The sequence below is a fragment of the Prionailurus bengalensis genome, chromosome B4 (assembly GCF_016509475.1).
Source record: "Prionailurus bengalensis isolate Pbe53 chromosome B4, Fcat_Pben_1.1_paternal_pri, whole genome shotgun sequence".
Lineage (NCBI taxonomy): Eukaryota > Metazoa > Chordata > Mammalia > Carnivora > Felidae > Prionailurus > Prionailurus bengalensis.
The window spans coordinates 118,450,007-118,470,642 of record NC_057358.1 but is presented as its reverse complement, the minus strand read 5'-3'; the positions used below and the strand labels follow the sequence as shown (position 1 = coordinate 118,470,642).

The window sequence follows — 20,636 nt, the reverse complement described above, 5'->3', positions numbered from 1 at the left end:
AGATTTTTTTTTTTTAAGTTTGACAATTGAATGTACCAAAGCCAAAGCTGATAATCTACACTTTATCAGGCAAGGTATAGAACAACATATTTGTTTACAATTTATGGTTGAATACTAGCCCCAAGATTAAGAATTAGGAAATTATCTTTATGACAAACAGATCTTAGCTAAACATATTATTAATCTATGCTGCAAGGTATTAGCCAGCTCTTTGGAGGATGCCAGAGTCACTTTGCTAGCTGAATTATCTGTCACTCTATCACAGGTTTTTCCTCTTTGACTTTCTTCATAGGTCTGGAATAGAAGCCTATCTTTCAGGAAAAAATGTTAAAAGAGTACATGAAAAGCTTGTGCAAAAATAAACCATAGCACCTCAGGCTTCTTAATTTTTACACTATAATACTTGGGACTTTTCTACCTTGACACATTCAGAGTGAATGCTTTGATGAAAAGAGAGTAGTAAATTACATATAGAATGAAGAGAACCTGTATTATCATTTTAATAGTCCACAGACACATAAAAGGAAGATTGTTCACTGTGTGGCGGGACTTAAAACTTAAAATATTCACCGACTGAGTAATAAAAAAATTTAACATGATATGAAAAATGGAAACAGTTTTTTTTTGAAGTGATTATGCATATGCAACTTTTCACAAACGTGTCTGAAAAACTTAACAAAGAAAAATAAAACCAAACCATTTACGGGACTTTGTAAATAACTAGAGTTTGCCCCTCCTATAACATTTTTTAACAATAAAGACGCTGAAAGTATTTATAGACTCTCAGAGATCACAGGCAATTAAAATTCTAGACACTGGGAACAATCAACTTTTACAAACAGCTTCATAAGCCACTGTACCGACAAAGCCCCCATTTTCAGGAGACATCATACAGATTCAACACGGATATAATACGCAGTTTAGGTGATTGCCAGCAGATTAGAATAAAGATGTCACTGTTATTTACTCCTAACCTTTGCAGGATATTCCTAGATTGGTTTTCTATTGAGAGCACGCATTTTCAGTGTGTGGTGATTGCCTTCAGGCTCCCTGCTTTTTCTGAGTGGTGGTTTTCGTGTTTGGATGGGGGAGCGATGCCTGGGACTCTGCCCACGTGCTCCCAATTATCTATACATTATTCCATACTCTCTGCCACTGGGATGCTCTCACCAGAGATCCTTCCAAAGCGGCATCCCATCCAGACATGCACAAATGAACATTAGAATAGGACGGTTTATTATTATTATTATTATTATTATTTGAATGACATACGACCTGCTCAATGTTCGCATTTAAATTGGCCAGAATAATTCAGCTCTGGCTTTTAATTTCAGAAGGGTTAATCACCCTAACAAAGGTCAATCAAACTTTAATCTTCAATAAAATTGCCACGGCCCCCATCACCTGCAGGACATTTATTATATTCCTATTTCCATGAGAAAGAACGCACTGCTTTCATTATGCATCGCTAATCTTCTAACTCTTTACATTAGCACATTTTACCAAAAATATTAATTCCTTTGAAACTCTGTCAAGAGTTCATTTCTACACATCTCAGGAGATAATCCTGTTTAAAAGAACGGGTGCATCAGCTGTGAACTACTTTCCTGGCCTCTTCTAATCCTCATAGACCTTCGCTACTCCAACTGAGTTCTTACAATAGTAAATCTCAATTACACAAAATATTATGGGGGTTTAGGTTAAAACAACATTATATTATTTTAGGAACTTAATCCTCCCTGTTGTCTGTGATTATGCCATTCATCTACTTGCTCCTATCCATACTGTTTACTGCATTCAAAAGTTATTGATTTGGAAGAAGCCAATGTTAACCATATTTGAATAGCAACAGAAGGACTTAAATTCATTAATTCACTCACTCGATAAATATATATTGAGTGCCTATTGCGTACCAGATTCCAGGAGGGGAGAGATGAAAAGCCGAAGAAAGAAAGAAGAGTCTCTCTCGTGAGAATAACATTCTCTTTTGAAAATGATGTCCAAAATACAATAAAACAGTATCTTAAACCTCCACTTTCAGCTTTTCTTGTCACCATTAAATTTTAGTGAAGATTGGAAATGTGTTAAGTCAAATTTTAACCAAAATTTCAACAAACATGTTTTTCTATTATTTGGACACTGAACGGCTTTAGAATTCACAGTCCCATAAATGGCTTATTTTTTAAATTTGAGAATATGAAACTTGATTGCCACATTTTAAAATAAATACGTTCAGAGTAGCTAGTCTCCCATGACTAGGAATAAAGCCATGAGAAAGTTTAATTGGGTTTATTAAAAATATGCATGCTGTGCACTAATTTGTTTCGAAAATGTTATTTCATTATGTTTAAAAACTTCTATCAACACACACAACAAATGGCGTTGGTAAAACACAGACACACACACACACACACACACACACAAATTCTTGCTTTATTTTTGCCATGATATAGTGGTCTGGATGAACACAGAGGGAAAGTAAAGGACCTCAGCATAAGTCCCAATTATACTGGAAATTGATCACCTTGGTATTATAGTGGTGGTGTGACAGCATAAATAACCCAAACTTCACCTTCTGCGTATTTTTTGAGATACCTTCCTCTCTCTTTGTACTCAGAGGAAGCACACAGGCATGTACACAGAGGCACATGTGCTCCTCCCCATCAATATTCAAGTTCATTAATTAGGAATACGTGCTGGCTATAATTTGGGAAACTCCCCAGAGCCTGAATATTCAATCAGGCAAAGCAAATGACAGTGAAAAGAAAATACAGGTATAACAGTCAATGGCCAGACTGGCATTGAGGAATAGCACATCATTTTAAGAAATACTGGTCTTTCTAAATGTAAAAAGCCCCAATTACTTGAACAAAAGTCAAGACCTCAGCCTTCCTTTCCCTTGCTTTGAGCATTTCTTGGAACTGAAATAGAACCTCTTCATATTCTATAACTATGCTTGCTTTTTTTTCACTCCTATACTAGGTTGACACAATAGAATAAAGCAGAGCAATGGCTTTTATTGTTGAGCAAAATAAATCCAATACTACACGATATACATGTTCAATTGATATTTGTTAACAAATGGTTATTCTGAAAACTGATAAAGATTAGACACAACAACAGGCAAAACATTGCTTTATACTCCATTCTCTGTATCAAAAGCCATTTCATTATATTTCTGAATTTCCAGATCTGGGAAAAAAAATAACCCCAAAGCTTTAAGAGAACATGCCGTCAATGCTCAAGATGCATATGGATTTTTTTTATGAATCATTTTGGTCACAAAACAAAGAAGAGCCCACAAGCCATCAAATGAAAATCTCAGTAAGAAAGCCCAGGTGTAGAATTATGGAAAACGAAACCCAAAACAAAACATACCTTTGGCTGAACAAGTGCACGATTTCTCATCTTGCCCATACAGCTTTGCCATTCCACCTTGAGCAAAAGTCAACTCCGTGTCCCTTGTGATCTTTGTGACAATGCCATCATATCACTGGCAAATTTTTCGATTAAACTTTGCAGATGTAGTAGCAACTTTGTTAATTATGATATTAGCCAGCTGGCGGGTACAATCAGTCAACTGCTGTAAGAAAGCCAGACAAAGAGACATCTAATCATTGCAACCAGAGCAGATAAATTTTGTTCCCTTCTCATACGTGTCACAGATTCTATCCTTTCTGACCCTCTCCTCAGCCATCGACTGTCAAATTTAGATTCTGCGAGCTCCCGGCTTCCCTTTATCCCTGCCTTAGATCTGAAACTCTTGGTTATCAGGAAGACACGCGTCACCAGCTGTCTCGGAGCAGGAAAGCAATCAGGTGAATACTACTTATTATCTTGCATTGCTTTCTGAGGAGTGACAAGATTGATTTGGGACCCAGAATACATTCAGATCTCAGACATGTAGTTCTTAGGGTTTTGAGTTCAAACAGTAGGGTATGTGCAAAGTTGCAACAGAGAGTACTTTAATCCCAATGTTAAGGATATGGGATATTAGAAATGTAAGGAGAATTAAAAAAATCTATCAGAGTTCCTTTTTCAGATGCCTTTGTATTTCCTTTTCCACCTCTGTGCTACCTTGGTAATGTCTACGGACAGACTGTTACCCCGCGGAGCCAGCTTCACAGCGAAGTGGCCTTAAGTCAACCCATGGGAAACGGTATTCTGACATCATGAAATTGTCTCCATCTATCCCCTTTTCATCAAGAAGAGTACTCTATAAATTCCCATTCCTGGAACGTATCCTCACATAAAAGTTGAAATCAAATTTATACACAAAAAGGTGAGAAACTAATTTGGGCATCACAGTTAAGAATAACTTATGCAGCTTGAGACTGAGAGACAGACATTTTAACATTCTATTCAAAAATTTTCCTTCAAAAATATCAGTCTACTGAAATCATATAGAAGTGTGTATCTATGGATCCATCAGTTGATAGGTAGATATACACACACATGCATTAAGGAATTTACTGAAATTTAAATGTATATTGGTAGCACACATAATAACATTCCTACAAAATGACGTTACAATATTCTTTAAAGTGCAACATCCAGTTGACCAGTAAAAAGTTTGATCTGCATGGTGAGCCATTAAATCAATGTAATATTTATTAAATGATTATTTTTCCCCATTGAAATGTTTAAACATCAGTGAAGTAAAAACAGTTTGCACTGCAGACTTTAAAAAACAGTTATGGGGCACTTGGGCTGCTCGGTCACTTAGGTGTCTGACTTCAGCTCAGGACATGATCTCACGGGTTCGTGAGTTTGAGCCCTGCTTCAGACAATCTTAGACTCTCTCTCTGACCCTCCCCACTTCTCAAAAATAAACAATAAAAAAAAGAGTACTATACAATACAACAATAAAATTATATTAATCAACAAATTAGTAGGTCTTTCTGGGATGGAAGAATTTGGTGAAAAATTAAAATGCAATTTTGAGTTGCATTTTAAATAGGAATTTTATACATTTGGTCCCCTAAAGGGACCCCTGTGAACACTGCAGTTTAGTTTGCGGTATTAAAAATAATGTATGGATGTATCCTAAACTTACATTTTACTTTCACATGCGGATGTTCCAGTAACAGAAAGTCCAAAGTGCCTGCACTTGGTTTATTTAGCACAAAGTGCTGAAAATATAAATGTATCTGGGTGCAATCTAAGATATGTGCCACAGGGCTAAGGTGACGTAGGGATCCCCCAAACTATGAGAAAGATCGGTTCATTCTAGGAAGATAAATCCTACCAGGACAGAGATGAGAGAGGAAAATTGGGCTTCAGGAATTCTCAGAAATTATATCTACGTAAATATCTTTCTGAAAGGAAAATATTTTTTGTCCTTCATGTCTGGGGCTGCAGTTAAGAAATATGGCAGAGTCCATGGAAGCAAAAGAACAAAGGAGTAGGAAATATTAGAGGATGAGCGTGTGTTGCAGCACAATCTCGAGAACAACAACAACAACAACAACAACACAATCTTAGACATGACTTTCGTAATGCTCCATTAGGAAACGAGCTGGGCTTTCACCTTCCCCATCACAGACTCAATGACCACCATGGGGCCTGACACGTGGTAGTTTCTCAAGAAATACATGTCGATAAAGAATGAATACTTTTGTGGCACACACCATCCTCCTCAAAGCCCAATTTACACATTTTAACAAGTGATGCAAAAAAATCATTCTTTAGGCCTTATGTTACTATATATCAATCATCATACATACATTCAAAATTGTATCTTTAAAATACCAAAAAAAACAGTCCATACCTACAGAGTTCAAGATACAATTTTTCTTAAGATTCCAAAATAAGTGTTTCAATAGTGCTCACTATCTGCTCCCGTGAAAATAATCCCAACTCAAAGTTAAAATGAGTCAAAAGCTTTTTTGCTCTTTGACTGAAAATAAGACCTTTTCTTTGGAAAACCAAGAGGATAAAATATACTACTTACACAGAGTTTTTCATCTATAAAAGAAAATGAAAACAATCTAACGTTCCCAAAGAGGGAGATTATTAAATCAATTAGGGCAATTACTTGTATGCAGTTATTATGTGAAAATGAAGATGACCAAGAAAACCATTTTCTTACGACTATAGTGAATGAAAAGAGCAAAATAGAGAATTGCACATATACTGATGACTGAGTACATTTGGACAAAGATTGGAAGGAGAAATACCCAAAAAGAAAATATGCGCTCCGCGGGGTTAAAGCGTGTTTTCTTCTTACACAGAAGCTGCTTTAACACCACTAGAATTGTTAATCTCAAAAAGTATGAACAAAAGGCCCCGTCTGTAAAATGGGAACAAGAATAATACCCTCCTGAAAGAGCTTTGGTATTAAATCAGATAATGGGAATAAAACCTTCTGCATCTTTCCTCACCTGCAGTAAACACTTGTTAACATATCTTAGTTATTATCTTTACTATAACCACCATATAAATAATCGTGACACATCTATCTATACCGCATCTTTTATTTTTTTCTATGAAATATCACCAAAAAGTCACTGAATTAAATGATGCAATCTGGGGCGCCTGGGTGGCTCAGTCAGTGAAGTGTTCAACTTCGACTCATGTCATGACTCACAGTTCATGGGTTCAAGCCCCACACTGGGCTCTGTGCTGACAGCTCAGAGCCTGGAGCCAGCTTCGGATTCTGTGTCTCCCTCTCTCTCTCTCTCTCTCTGCCCCTCCCCCATGTGCTCATGCTTTCTCTCTCTCTCTCTCTCAAAAATAAATGAACATTAGGGGCATCAGTTGGTTAAGTATCCGACTTCAGCTCAGGTCATGATCCCACAGTTTGTGAGTTAGAGCCCCATGTTGGGCTTTGTGCTGACAGCTCAGAGACTGGAGTCTGCTTCAAATTCTGTGTCTCCCTCTGTCTTTGCCCTTCCCCTGCTTGCACTCTGTCTCTCTCTCCCTCAAAATAAATAAACATTAAAAAAAATTTAATATAAAAAATGAACATTAAAAAAATAAATAAATGATGCAATCTGAAACAAGGAAAACTCACCAGGCACAGAAATATAGCCTAGATGATAAAACTGGTTTATAAAATAATTTACAAAATAATGACAACATGTTGATTCAATAATTCTATACGTTACTCAATTCTCACCATGAGTGTAGTCACCACCTGTCACCATACAAATGAACATAACATTGTATGTCAAATATACATCAATAAAAAACTAATGGCAATAATAATAATGAACAAAGAAATGTGATCAGTTGCAAATTATATTTTGCATAAGACCTCTAAGACCTTTATTATTTTTAGAAGACCAAGAGGTCTTATAAAGACGGCTCTGGTTTCAACTTCTGACATGCCAGTGAAGAAGCAGGACTGCTGGAAAAAGTGAAGTGGAAATAGGAGAAACTGACCTGGAGAAATTCACACACCTCCTAGAATCTCAGTGCTCTTCCTTTCATTTTTCCAACGTGGTACCTGCTGATTTCTGTTCCCCAAGGGCACAAATTCCAACTTAGAGCAGAATCAGAATCACCAGAGCTGCTCTCTCCCTGGGGCACGCCAGTGCCATACCTCCCAATGGGCTATTATACAAATGCATTGCATAGGTATGGACTTCTGCACAGATGGAAACAGTCAGTGAGAACAAGGCAATCTAGCCTTGGAAACAGTGTCCATGGAGAAGCATGTAGAAGTGGCCACTGTGGATCCACACAGACCACTAAATCCTATTCTGCTACGGGACGCTTTTATTCGTGTCCCATAAACTATCTTCCACTGGCCCTTGAAACGGCCCATCCTAATCCCTCTGATCACCTGAATATGTTTAAATTAAATCTCATACATATATTTATTTCATTTCTGCCTTCTGACCCACTGGATGTAGAATCAAATGCCTAATGTCCCTTCTCTGTTGTGCCATGGTCTCAGGCATCAGACAGCCTGCTTCCATTCCATTCCTGGCTCCCCACTTACTGGCTCTGGGACTTTGGGCAAGTTATGAAATCTCATCAACACTCTTAAAAAAAATAACACCACCTTGTAGTGCTATTGTGAAGATTAAATTATACATATCGGTTGCTTAGCACACAGTAGGTATTCAAAAATGGTCTGTCATTACTGAAGTCACAGTGAAATCATTGGGAAACAACAGAGCTCGGTAAGGGGAGCAAGAGATCCACAATCAACCTCCTTGGGTGAATTTACATCCTGGTTTTCTTCCTTCGGTGATTACTAACAACAATGAAAACAGTAAGAATATTAATAACTTCCTCATGGAGTTATCAGAGTTAAATGACTACTATAAAGTACTTACCACATAGTAAATAATGTATGTAAGTATTATTATTATCCTGCCTATCGTGCCAATTGGTTATTTCTTCCCCTTTGCTTAACTGTTGTAAAAATAAATCATAACTTAGAATGTTTAGACCTGAGGACACATACATTCACATGTGCTTGAAAATATGTACACAAGGGTCCTCAATGCAGCACTATTTCCAGTAGCAAAAGGCTGAGAAAGATCTAAAAAATCACCAAAGATAACTGGTTAAATAAGGTTATATCCATACTGTGGAGGGCAAAGCAGAAATTATTTCTATGACACATCTTAAGGGAAGGAAGAATTGCACAGAACAGTGTATTGCACGTTATCACTTTAATAAAGATTTGCACATCATGTTTGTATATTTAGAGAATCTCTGAAAAAATACACAAGAAATCGCGAACAGTGATTTCAGTAAGGAATGTGGGGCTTGAGGGACAGGAATGGAAAAGCTCTCTTCACAGTACGGATCTTCCTCAATCTACAACGGAGTTACGTCTTGACAAACCCATCGCCAATTGAAAATACCGCAAGTCAAAAATGCCTTTAATACACTTCATCTACCAAACATCATAGCTTAGCCTCGCCTACCTTAACTGTGCTCAAAACACTCACACTAGCCTACTGTTGGGTAAAATCACCCAACGCAAAGCTTATTTTATAATAAAGTGTTGAATATCTCATGTAATTTCCTGAACGCTGTACAGGAAGTGAAAAACGGAATGGCTGTATCGATAGAGAAGAGTTAAGGGTTGTGAGTGTGTCAGCTGTGCACCCTCAGTGCTGCCTGGGAGCTGCTGGCCAGCATCATGAGAGGGGATTTTACCTTATTTCATTAGCCCAGGAGAAGATAAAAATTCAGATTCAAAATACTGTTTTTTAACATCAAAGAATTGTAAGCTGAACCACTGTAAATCAGGGACTGTCTATATATTCTTTGCTACTGTATGAATTTGTGTTATACATATGTAGCTCTCTTTTAAAAACATTAACAGGGGCGCCTGGGTGGCGCAGTCGGTTAAGCGTCCGACTTCAGCCAGGTCACGATCTCGCAGTCCGTGAGTTTGAGCCCCGCGTCAGGCTCTGGGCTGATGGCTCGGAGCCTGGAGCCTGTTTCCGATTCTGTGTCTCCCTCTCTCTCTGCCCCTTGCCCATTCATGCTCTGTCTCTCTCTGTCCCAAAAATAAAATAAAAAAAAACGTTGAAAAAAAAAACATTAACAAATTTAACAACTTAAAAAAAGTCATTATCCCTACTTGAATGTGCAGTCTATTTTAGTTTCTTTATAAAAAAGAGACACCCTTCATTTCCCACACTAGTAGGCACAATTCACCAGCTTACGTCTGCCCAGTTGATCTGCAGGACACGGAGTGCTGGTTTTTGGGGTGTGTGTGTGTGTGTGTTTTAAGATTTTACTTTTAAGTAATCTCTATACTCAATGTGGGGCTCAAACTTAGAACCCTGAGATCAAGAGCTGCACACTCCAGTGACTGACAGCCAGGCTCCCCCATAGTGTTGTTTGCACCATAGCATGACCTTTCCTTTCCAACTCTCCTTTCCATGCTATTTTCAATAGCATTTGTTGTAGGAGTGGATTTTCCCCACCCAATAACTGCCAAAATGTTAATATTCTTGCAGCCTCTCCTTTCTCAAAGGATGTCTTCCTTATCAAGGATTTAATTCAGCACATGAGAGACTAACTGCATTCCTACATTCTGGATGATTCTAGAATCATTTCAAGTCAGGAGTAGTCTTCATGTTACAAATGGACAAATGTTTGTCGTCAGACAGGCAGTTCACTCTCAAGGCTAGGTTCCCTAGGTTGCCAGCAGAATGCTCAGAGCTAAGGGTTTCCAATGGGTCACAAGATGCAACATTACATATTCCTGGTATATAATAAATTCTACACTGATAACTTGAAAGTTTGGTATGGGCTTCAAATTTAAGACTGTTCTTGTCTTTTCAAATATGCAGATTTGAGGATTCCATTGATAATTATAAATGTTATCTAAACAAACAGCAATTGATACCTTCATAGGAATCTTTCACGTGTCACGTTTTCTCCTTATATGGAACAGTCTTTCCTACTTTTGAAAGGTGCAACTACCAATCACAGATGTTAGCCATCAGAATGCTTGGCTTTGCAATGGGGCGATAGGCAACCTGTGGCCTCTCCTGCCTGTCTTGTAAAGCAGCATTGAACTCACAGTGGAAAGATGATGGCTAAACAGGTTAGTTGATACAGTAGACTCAATGGCCAGCACTTGGGAACCCGAATAATGGGTGTTTTCATCAGCAGCAACCTCATTGTCATCATCACTAATTTTAAACACCATTAGATGGCCAATTGCTGCACTAGGATATGAAAAACTGCTGGCTCTTTCCACTTGTGAATTTTTCTTTTCCAGAGTAAATCTTATCCATGAAATGAATACAGGTCCATACAGCGACTGGTAATACTCCTATGTCAGCACTTTTCAGACTTTCATGATCATGAAAATCGCTTAGGGATCTTGTTAAAATTTAGATTTTGATTCAGTAGATCTGGGCGGAGCCTGTCATGCCACATTTCTGACAGGATCTGGAGGGACCCTGCTGCTGCTGGCCGCTAGGTACCAGGGTTATGCACACCCTGAACTTTACACAGGGTAAGAATGACATGCTTGGTAATAAATGCAATGAATATTAAACTATATACTTATGTGTGCAACCAAGTAATGTTTCTTTCTTCTTTCTCTCAAGCTTATCTCTCTGCATTTCCATTTCTCAGTCTTCAAACAAAATGCAGGTACACAATAAAAGTACAACTAGTTTCCTCTCTATGCTGACTACAGGTGGATACAAGGCAAGAGGAAAAAATCAATGCTATCATTCATAAAGGAAGGGGCGCATTTACCAAAAAAAAAATCTTTTAAGTGAAAAGGCAAAGATTTTCACCTTGAGATATTTAAGAGTGAGTGATAACTGTTATTTCCTTTCTTACCATAACCCAAGTCAATGTTTACATTCATTCTATTTGACCCAACAACAAAATAAGGTATTAACAAAATCTTTTTTTCTGTGATCTGTGTTGCTTCTCTTGTGTAACTAAATATTTACATCTGTTTCTTGAAACAACTACTTAAGGTAAACAGTTTAATCAGTAAGAATACTGTACCCTCATAAGCTGTTATGGCCTCTTAACAATTCTGGAAATATTTGCTAAGCTTTCATTATCATTTCTATTGCCATGACCTAGTTCCCTTGATATGCTTGAGGATAATGGGTGAAACAAAATAATAGAATTTGAATATGGTAAAGTAATACTCTAAATTCTAAAACCCAGCATCCAGGCAAAAGCTAACTATGGGTTATATGATCCAACTCAATTTTGTTTTTGTTTTTTCAGGCTTTTGTTGTTGTTGTTGTCATTTTCCAAAGTGAGATCCGTGGTAAGAAAATATTTACAACAGGCCTAAGTACCACACACACTCAAGAATATTTTTGGTGAAAAAAAATGTGTTCATGAAACAATATTTATAACATACAGTGTACTCTGATAATTCTATTCTTTCTCTTACTTTATTTTATTATTATTCATTTTCAATGCTGGCTATGACCTACTAAGGTGATTTCATAGGCCACTCATGGGTCATTCAAACTTCCACGTTTGAAAATGCAGAAACCTTGAGAAACGTCTGAGAGCTGAGGCAGCTTCTCTAGTGGTTTATGGATGCAAGAGTTGTCCAGAAACTGTGGCCATGCTGCGACATTCATAGACCAACGGCCTGGTCAGAGAGACCGTACAGGGGCATTTTAGTGGCAGTTAACCATATCTCCACCAATACATTCAGTATAAATGCTTTCTCCCCTCCCTTCTTTGGAGGATAATGTAAGAAAATCGCCTCTGACAATTAGGTAGAATAATGGAGTTTCAGTGAATTATCCAATTACTATTAGGAAGTAATGAGGAAGCAAGTGAAGAATGACTATGGACCAGAACCGATGAATACAAGGAAACATGCAGGTAGCAATTTAGCATCTTTTAAATAAACTTGAATATAGCTAGCTGCATTGACCTGGGAGTCACATCGGTGAACCAAGGAGACAGTATTCTAAAATAAATTGGAACTTTTAAGTACCGGTCAATCACAAAAAGTGCAGAGAAAATGAGATTTTGGTTTGTGTTTGTCCATTTCATGAGGGAAGAGCCAACCTGTACCTTTCAGAATTTCCAACAGCACAGAATCATTACAGACGGAGAGGGCAGGCATTCTAGTTTCCATTTTATAGAAGGGACACAGGAATCAGGTGTGTGAGATAAGAAACTCAAGTAAATGAAGTCATGGATCCTAAATGAAGTATGTTGAAGCCACACGTCCATGCCTGGCTACTTGCTCGATCTTTTCTTTCCCATTGAAACACGAGCAAGCAAAGACAAAGCACACCCCAGTTGGTAGCAAGAGAGACAAACAGGCTACAGGGGAGTATTGCTATCTTTAGTGGGTTTCAAGAGTTGTTCTGCATGAAGAAAGATGGGGTAACCTTTTATATTTCCTCCTGCACAGTTATTCTCAGATTCCATATGGGGAGTACAAAAATAGTGAAGAAAATCTCCCTAGTTCAGAGTTGGGTACCATGCAGAGGCTTAAGTGATACTTTTGAGTGGAAAAGAATTAGCTGAATATTTTTAAAACAGCAATATTTTAGTGATGATCAGAGATCATATTCCTTATATATTTTATCTTTCAATGTTTCTAAGGCAGATGTGTATTCTGACAATTCACTGACGGTTATTGGTCTATTTAAGTATATATGTTGGGATAAAGATATGTTGAACAGACTAGCAGGGCATATCGCAATATTACTCCTCTCAAAGACCTTTTCATAACTCTCTCAAGGGCCTCTGGCTCTTAGTAAACATCAGCTTTTTTTGCTCTCAGCTGAAATTATTCTGACAGCTTTGACATTACATTATCATTACAAGATCGGGGTATACTTAAAGATAAATGAGGGTTCATGGAGAATTAAAAACAGAAGAATTAATGCCTGTTTCCATAATTTGAGGTTAGAATATCAAAGGTTACTCAGATAAAAATTTGATCCTTCTTGTTCACTTAATCACCTTTATACAGGTAAGCAAATGATTCATGTTGTTCCATCAACAGCCCTCCACTTCCTCCTCACACAAAAACACATATGTCTCATTTCAAAGATGTGTTTAAAAGAAATGATGACATTTTAACATCCTGGAAAGATTTCTTAATGTGGATTAGCTCTAATTCCAACTGATTTTCTCTGTAACTCAGCCTCAGTCACTCTCATTAAAAAAAAAAAAAAAGGAAAAGGGAAAGAAAAAGAGAAAGAAAAAGAAATATTCCCAGCAAGATCTTTCAGTTACATGGTAGATTTTTCTAAGTAGATTGCATGCCTCTCGCTCTTATATGATATATTAATAAGATATTATGTTACTGTACAATTTACTAAATTGCAAAGATCATTCTTACTTTCTACGCAAATCTAATCCTACAAAGCACATGCACGTTCATACACACGTGGTTAAACACTCTCAAGTGTGGTGGTCCTTTACAGAGTCACATAATTAAATCATTTGGGGGACTTTTTCAAGAAAGTTTATTATGGCCAAAAAAAAAAAAAAAGATTCAAAATGAAAAGTGAAATTTGTACCTGAGTTTTAAATGGCAATTTTTATTTGTTTATTTGTATAATTATCCATTTATTTTAAGAGCACCAGTGAAGATGGGAGTTTGGAAGAGGATGCATTAAGAGGAGATGAAACAGATGGAAAACACAGTTAAGATCAAAGAGCCCCATCAATTCATTCGGAGAGTCAGAATCCAGCTGAGCCTTGGAGCCCTGTCTGCATAATAAGAAAGGTTGCCTAAAACATAAGGATTAAACAGATGAGCTGTCTCCTGCAGAGGCGTGGGAGGGAAGCCCCACTGAGACACTTGTAAAGACACTTTGGAAGAGCACACCTGCTCCTCCAGTCAAACATACAGGAGACCAGCCTGACCAAAGATGTCCCACTAATGTACTAGTTTTAAGAAAAAGGAATGTATGTCCTAAGAATGTCTTTTTTTTTTTATTTGTCAAGGTATTTTCAGTCCAGGAACAATGACAAATTAATAAGTCGCCTCCATTTTTCCAAGGTGACTTACCAAGTGCTTACTTTTCGAAACTGAGAAAAAACAGAATGCATGTTTTCCTATGTCATGAAACTGTGTTAGGGAGAAGGCTACCTTGTGATCAATTTTTTTTCCAATAAATGGTGCTTTTCTTGAGACAATCTTGAGTAACACTGGTAAATATATGCTAATTCTGTTTTCCATTATCAGGAAATTATCATTTTTAGTAGTATATCCCAATTTTTATGAACACCGTGCCAGGTTATACTCAGAGCTATGCTAAATTACACAATTCAGTTCCATATAGCAAGAATACAGCACAGAAATCAAATGCACTTAAGGCTCTGGGCCCGTGACAAATGGTACATTTATTCTAATGACTTCTCCACAATGTTATGTTGTAGCTACTGATAAGAAATTATTCTGAACATAAATACAATTTTCTTTTAAGAAAGCTAAGCTAAGCACGCTGGGCCTTTAGACCCTACTGGGAAAAGATCGTATGGAGTTATAACATTAGACTTCAAATAAAATTTAAAAACTTTACCTTTGGTATGGATTAACTTTCTCAAGCACAGCATGTAGGGTGATTTAAACACGCAATTAATAGACACAAATATATGGTAAGCATCGGCTTTTGTTTAATTCACCAAAACAAGCAATCCAATTTGCAGTGAGAGCAACAGAGACTCTCAGGAGTAGAACAAGCTGCAAAATGTCAAGAAGTGGTTTTGTGGGGTTGAAGTGCAGTCTTTGACCTGCTCCCTGGTAGTGTAATTACATTGTCACTCACTCAACCAACCAACCAACCAACCAACCTTTTTACAGTGTTGATTACGTGTAAGGCACTGTGAGGGATACAGAGAATTACACACGAACGGTACGTAACGATACCAAACTGAAAGTGTCAAATGCGTGATGTGGGTAAATGCTGTAGAAGCAAAAAACACTGTGGGATGAAGAGCTCAAAGTCTTCATTTAAGAGATGGGATCTCACTGAGGACATGAGGTATGAGGTGAAGAGGAGGGAATTGGTTCTCCGGGGGAAAGTACAGAGATAGAAGGGCCTACGCTCCACTTGGAGAGAGAAGACTCACCATTGCACTTAACAGGCAGATATAGAACCTTATGTGCAAGCTTGAAAAGGAAAGAAAGGTAATTTTGAGGAGTCTTCACTAGCACACAAACTGCTTTCCCCTCAGTCTTTCTCTAGATGTCTTCTGCACAATCACTTGGCTTTCCTATTAAAAACTCACAATCCAGGGGTGCCTGGGTGGCGCAGTCGGTTAAGCGTCCGACTTCAGCCAGGTCACGATCTCGTGGTCCGTGAGTTCGAGCCCCGCGTCGGGCTCTGGGCTGATGGCTCAGAGCCTGGAGCCTGTTTCCGATTCTGTGTCTCCCTCTCTCTCTGCCCCTCCCCCGTTCATGCTCTGTCTCTCTCTGTCCCCAAAATAAATATACGTTGGAAAAAAAAAAAGTTTAAAAAAAAAAAACTCACAATCCAGACATTGTGAATCAGAATCTTTGGTGATGAGAACGGAGAAACTGGACTTTTGAACAAATTCACAAGTGTGGATGTTGTTTTTCATCTCTTAAAGGTAACGGGAAACCTTTAAAGTATTCAGGAAGAAGTGAACTGAAGGATAGGTTAGAAGGACTTTGGGAAGGGTGGATTGGGAGACAAAAAAAAAAACTCTGGGCAGGAAGTCCAAATCAGAAGTTCTCGTTTTAATCTAGGTATGTGGTAAGAATAAACATCCAAATAAACATCCATATTTCCATTTCTCTCAAAAGCAGAAGCCCTTAATCCCAAATCTCATCAAAATTTCCTACATATTAATATTCCAATATGTTTATTTTTAGTTTTTATTTTGAGAGAGAGAGTGAGAAAAAGACAGAGAATGAGCAAGGAGAGGAGGGGCAGAGAGAGAGAGAGGAAGAGAGAATCCCAAACAGGCTCGATTCTGCCAGCACGGAGCCTGATGCAGGGCTCCACCTCAGAAAACCTGAGATCATGACCTGAGCCGAAATCAAGAGTTAGAGACTCAACCGAAAGAGTCACCCTGGAACCACAATATTCCAATATGTTTTTAAGAATGACTTTGAAGTCCAACTCATTTCAGTAAGACATTACTGTCACCTTAAAAAAACTTTTTAGGGGGCGCCTGGGTGGCGCAGTCAGTTAAGCGTCCAACTTCAGCCAGGTCACGATCTCGCGGTCCGGGAGTTCGAGCCCCATGTCAGGCTCTGGGCTGATGGCTCAGAGCCTGGAGCCTATTTCCGATTCTGTGTCTCCCTCTCTCTCTGCCCCTCCCCGTTCATGCTCTGTCTCTCTCTGTCCCAAAAATAAATAAACGTTGAAAAAAAAAATTAAAAAAAAAAACTTTTTAGGAGCTCCTGAGTGGGTCAGTCGGTTGAGCTTCTGACTCTTGATTTCGGCTCAGGTCATGATCCCAGGGTTGTGGGATCAAGCCCCATGTGGGGTCCTGTGCTGGACGTGAAGCCTGCTTAAGATTCTCTTTCTCTCTCTCTCTCTCTCTCTCTCTCTCTCACTTTCTCTCTGACTCTCAAATTAAAAATTATATATATTTTAAAAGTACACTAATCTACTTCTAATAACTACTTTAGTGCCCATTTTCAGAAGTTCTCATTCAAATCTGACTCTTCAGATAAATAAATATTTGTTTCATTAATCCTTAGAGTAGTTATCAAAATCATCCATAAATACTATCATATGGACCAAAAATTAAGACAATAAATAATATTCAGTGCTAGTGAAGGTACTGAGAGGATTATGAATAACTATTTTTGAGAGTTTAAATTTATACACCTGTTCAAGGAGCAATTGGTAATGTCTAACAAAAATTTAAATGTCCAACAAAAAAAGTACTTCTGAAAGTCTAGCTTAGAAAAGTATCTCCAGAAGTGTACAAGGATAGATAGTACATGCACACACACATACACACATGCTTATATAATCATTATTTTACAGAAAAAAGATGGAAATAATTTACAAGAACATCAGGAAGGGAATAGGTATATGAAGGTACATATACATTACAGAAAATGGTGTAGTTATAGCCACAAATTCTGAACATCTTTGTGTTGTTGAATGATGTTCAATATAAATAATTTAAAACCCAAAATATGTATTGGGGCGCCTGGGTGGCTCAGTCGGTTAAGCGTCCGACTTCGGCTCAGGTCATGATCTCACGGTCCGTGAGTTCGAGCCCCGCGTTGGGCTCTGTGCTGACAGCTCAGAGCCTGGAGCCTGCTTCAGATTCTGTGTCTCCCTCTCGTTCTGACCCTCCCCCATTCATGCTCTGTCTCTCTCTGTCTCAAAAATAAATAAACATTAAAAAAAAAAGAAAAATATGTATTGAATAATCAAATTTTTTATTAATTTTTTTAATGTTTATTATTTTTGAGAGGGAGAGAGAGACAGAGACAGAGAGACAGCAAGCAGGGAAGGGGCAGAAAGAGGGAGACACAGAATCCAAAGCAGGCTCCAGATCTGAGCTCTCAGCACAGAGCCCGATGCAGGGCTCGAACTCAGAGACTGCGAGATCATGACCTGAGCCGAAGTCGGATGCTCAACCGACTGGGCCACCTTGAATAATCAAATTTTTAATGAAAAACGCAAAGTGTGTTAATAAGTGCATTTACGCATGTTTGTTTATAGAAAAAGCTCATTAACAATAGTAGGATTGAAAAATAGTAAAAGAAGGGTTTTCACTCTTTAATTTACACATCTGTATCATTTTTCTTTAACAACAAGCAAAAGTTCTTCTGTAACTTAAAAAAAAATAATATTTATCTTTGAAGTAGCTACAAAAATTTACGCAGTATTTGCAAAATCTATTAAGTACTTGCTAAGGATTGTAAATAACTTCTGAAAATAAGTGTCACTTTTGAAGATGGTGTAGAGGAAACTGGCTTCCTTTCATTGTGATTAATTAACTCTCAAAATTTAATGGACTTACAGCCTTTAAAAACCATTCAGAAACGTTAACGATTTAAGTATTGACTTCTACTTTACAAAAGCCTTTCTATTTTAATTAATCTATCAATCTTTCCATCTGATGGGGGAAAACTTTATATTCACATCTTTAAAGACCAGAGTCTGATATAAGTAGATCCGCATAATATCAGAGCTTAGAGGCTAAATTGGGTAATTACGCTACTTGATTATTCATTAGATGCATTTCATAAACCCACCTTCACTGATTTAGCACTATTAGATACTTGGTTTCCACAAAATATCATAACTTATACTATATGGAGATGCTGAATATGAACAATTATTTTATATTTAAGTTTAATAGCAATCTGTTTTCAAAACGCTTCCAAAAGATGCTGTTTAAATCACTAACTTCATACTGTGTACAAGGTGGGTTTTCCCTACACCAACATGGTGATTTTTAAAAATTAACATAAAGCTAATTTGTGTATTTTTAAAAGTCAAAAAATGTCTTTTAATTCTTAAACATTACAGAAAATTTTTAAACATCATGGAAAAAAACCCCATAACTTCATTATAAAATTCTCTATAGTTGAATAGAGTTATGTATTTCCCAGATCTCATTTGGCTTTAGTGGAATTCTAGCTCCATTCCGATTCTAAGAAATATGAAAGGAAAAATAAAATATGAAACAGTTGTGGAGTAAACTAAATCTCATTTTCATATATTTCATAGCACTGACACACGGCACGTATCCTTTGCTGACTGTATACAGTCAGCCGTATACTTTGTCACAGTGAAAGGAACAACTTTATCAAGCCTATTCAGATAGGAAATAAGGAGAAAACTACTTACTGCAGTTTCCTAGAGTTTGATGGCAATTAGCAAGTCCTACAGCTATTATTTTATTTAAAGTACCTTTTTTTAAGTCCTGTTTTACAAACTGTGAGAATACATAAGTAAACATTAAGTTCTTGAACAAAGTATTCTTTCCATAAATGTAAAATTAGAAAGATCAGTAAGATAAACAATATAAATGTTCTCTCTAGATGTATGATCAAAGTCATGCTCAGGTTGATAGAGAACATCTAGGAAAGACCAAAAATAATTTACCAACAAGGAGCTTATAGAAGAGACAAAACATCTACGTGTGAAACAATTAGAAAATATTTTACAAATGTTTGAGTGTCACTACGTGCGGTACAATCATAGAATAAAAAAGTGAGCTAGAAAAACATCCGTAATTCCTCTGGTATTTCTCAAATCCTCAGGTATGGTCATTTTTCCTCTTAAGTAGGACAAACATAAAAGCACATATTTTAGAATTTGCATTTATTTTCAGCTACACCAGTGCTAGCTGTCCCCCCTCCCAAACTCACCCCAGGTGAGTTTGATCACCTTGTAGCCATGTAAGAATTCCACAAATTAGAGGTAAAAATAGTAAAGTTCCATGGCACGTATTAGTAGCTTAACAACATTGTTTACTATGATGATTTTTATTTCTTTCTATCAGAAAATCTTGCTATCAGAAAATCATTTAACAAATGAACTCCACTATGTGCTGCATACTATGTTTGATATAATGCTGGATGATGGGGATAGAAGATGAACAAACGGATAAAGGTCTCTAAACAGATATGAATTGGTTTTCCTGGTTTAAAGGTTTTCTTTTTTTTTTCTTTTCAGAGAAAGTAATTCCATAATCTTCTGTAGCAATGTTTTCCAGGTCCATCATAGCTTTTTTCAACACCTTAAAATACTTAGCCTTTGTTTCTCATTTCTATTTGCTCTAAAAAACACACTAGGTACCCTTGACATGTGCAAGGCTTATGATACGTGTACGTGGTTTTTTGTTTGTTTGTTTCTAAAATACTTTTTAGGTCACAAGGCAAAAGCTAGTGACAAGCAAGGCAGAACAATACAAACGTGTTAACATTCGTTCTAGTTTAGGTCTAACTGTAAAAAGCTTTGAACGCAAAGGAAATTGGTTCAATGTTAAATTTAGGCTACACAAATCATATCAGAAACAGAAACTTCTCCCCACAGACTTCTTAACATTTCCAGTTTAGCCGACATTGATCGAGATTTACTTTTGTCCTGATTTAATTGAAAATGGTCTTCGATATGAATACTATCCCGCAACATATCCATGTGTGCCTGGGGTTAATGTCATAGCTTTCTTTAAACTGGAAAATAATTACTATGAACTTTTCTAAAGGTTTCACAAACCAGCACCTCCAAAGTACTGAA

The 20,636-nt window shown here is 37.3% G+C and overlaps 1 long non-coding RNA gene across 1 annotated transcript in view; it reads right to left on the bottom strand.

The window, feature by feature from the left end:
* The window catches only part of LOC122472550, a 32,534-nt gene extending 28,691 nt beyond the window's left edge, over nucleotides 1-3,843 (bottom strand). Inside the window, exon 1 of the long non-coding RNA XR_006294468.1 lies at nucleotides 3,379-3,843. This is a non-coding gene — a long non-coding RNA (uncharacterized LOC122472550). The remainder of the gene's footprint in view (nucleotides 1-3,378) is intronic.
* Between the last annotated feature and the right edge of the window lie 16,793 nt (nucleotides 3,844-20,636).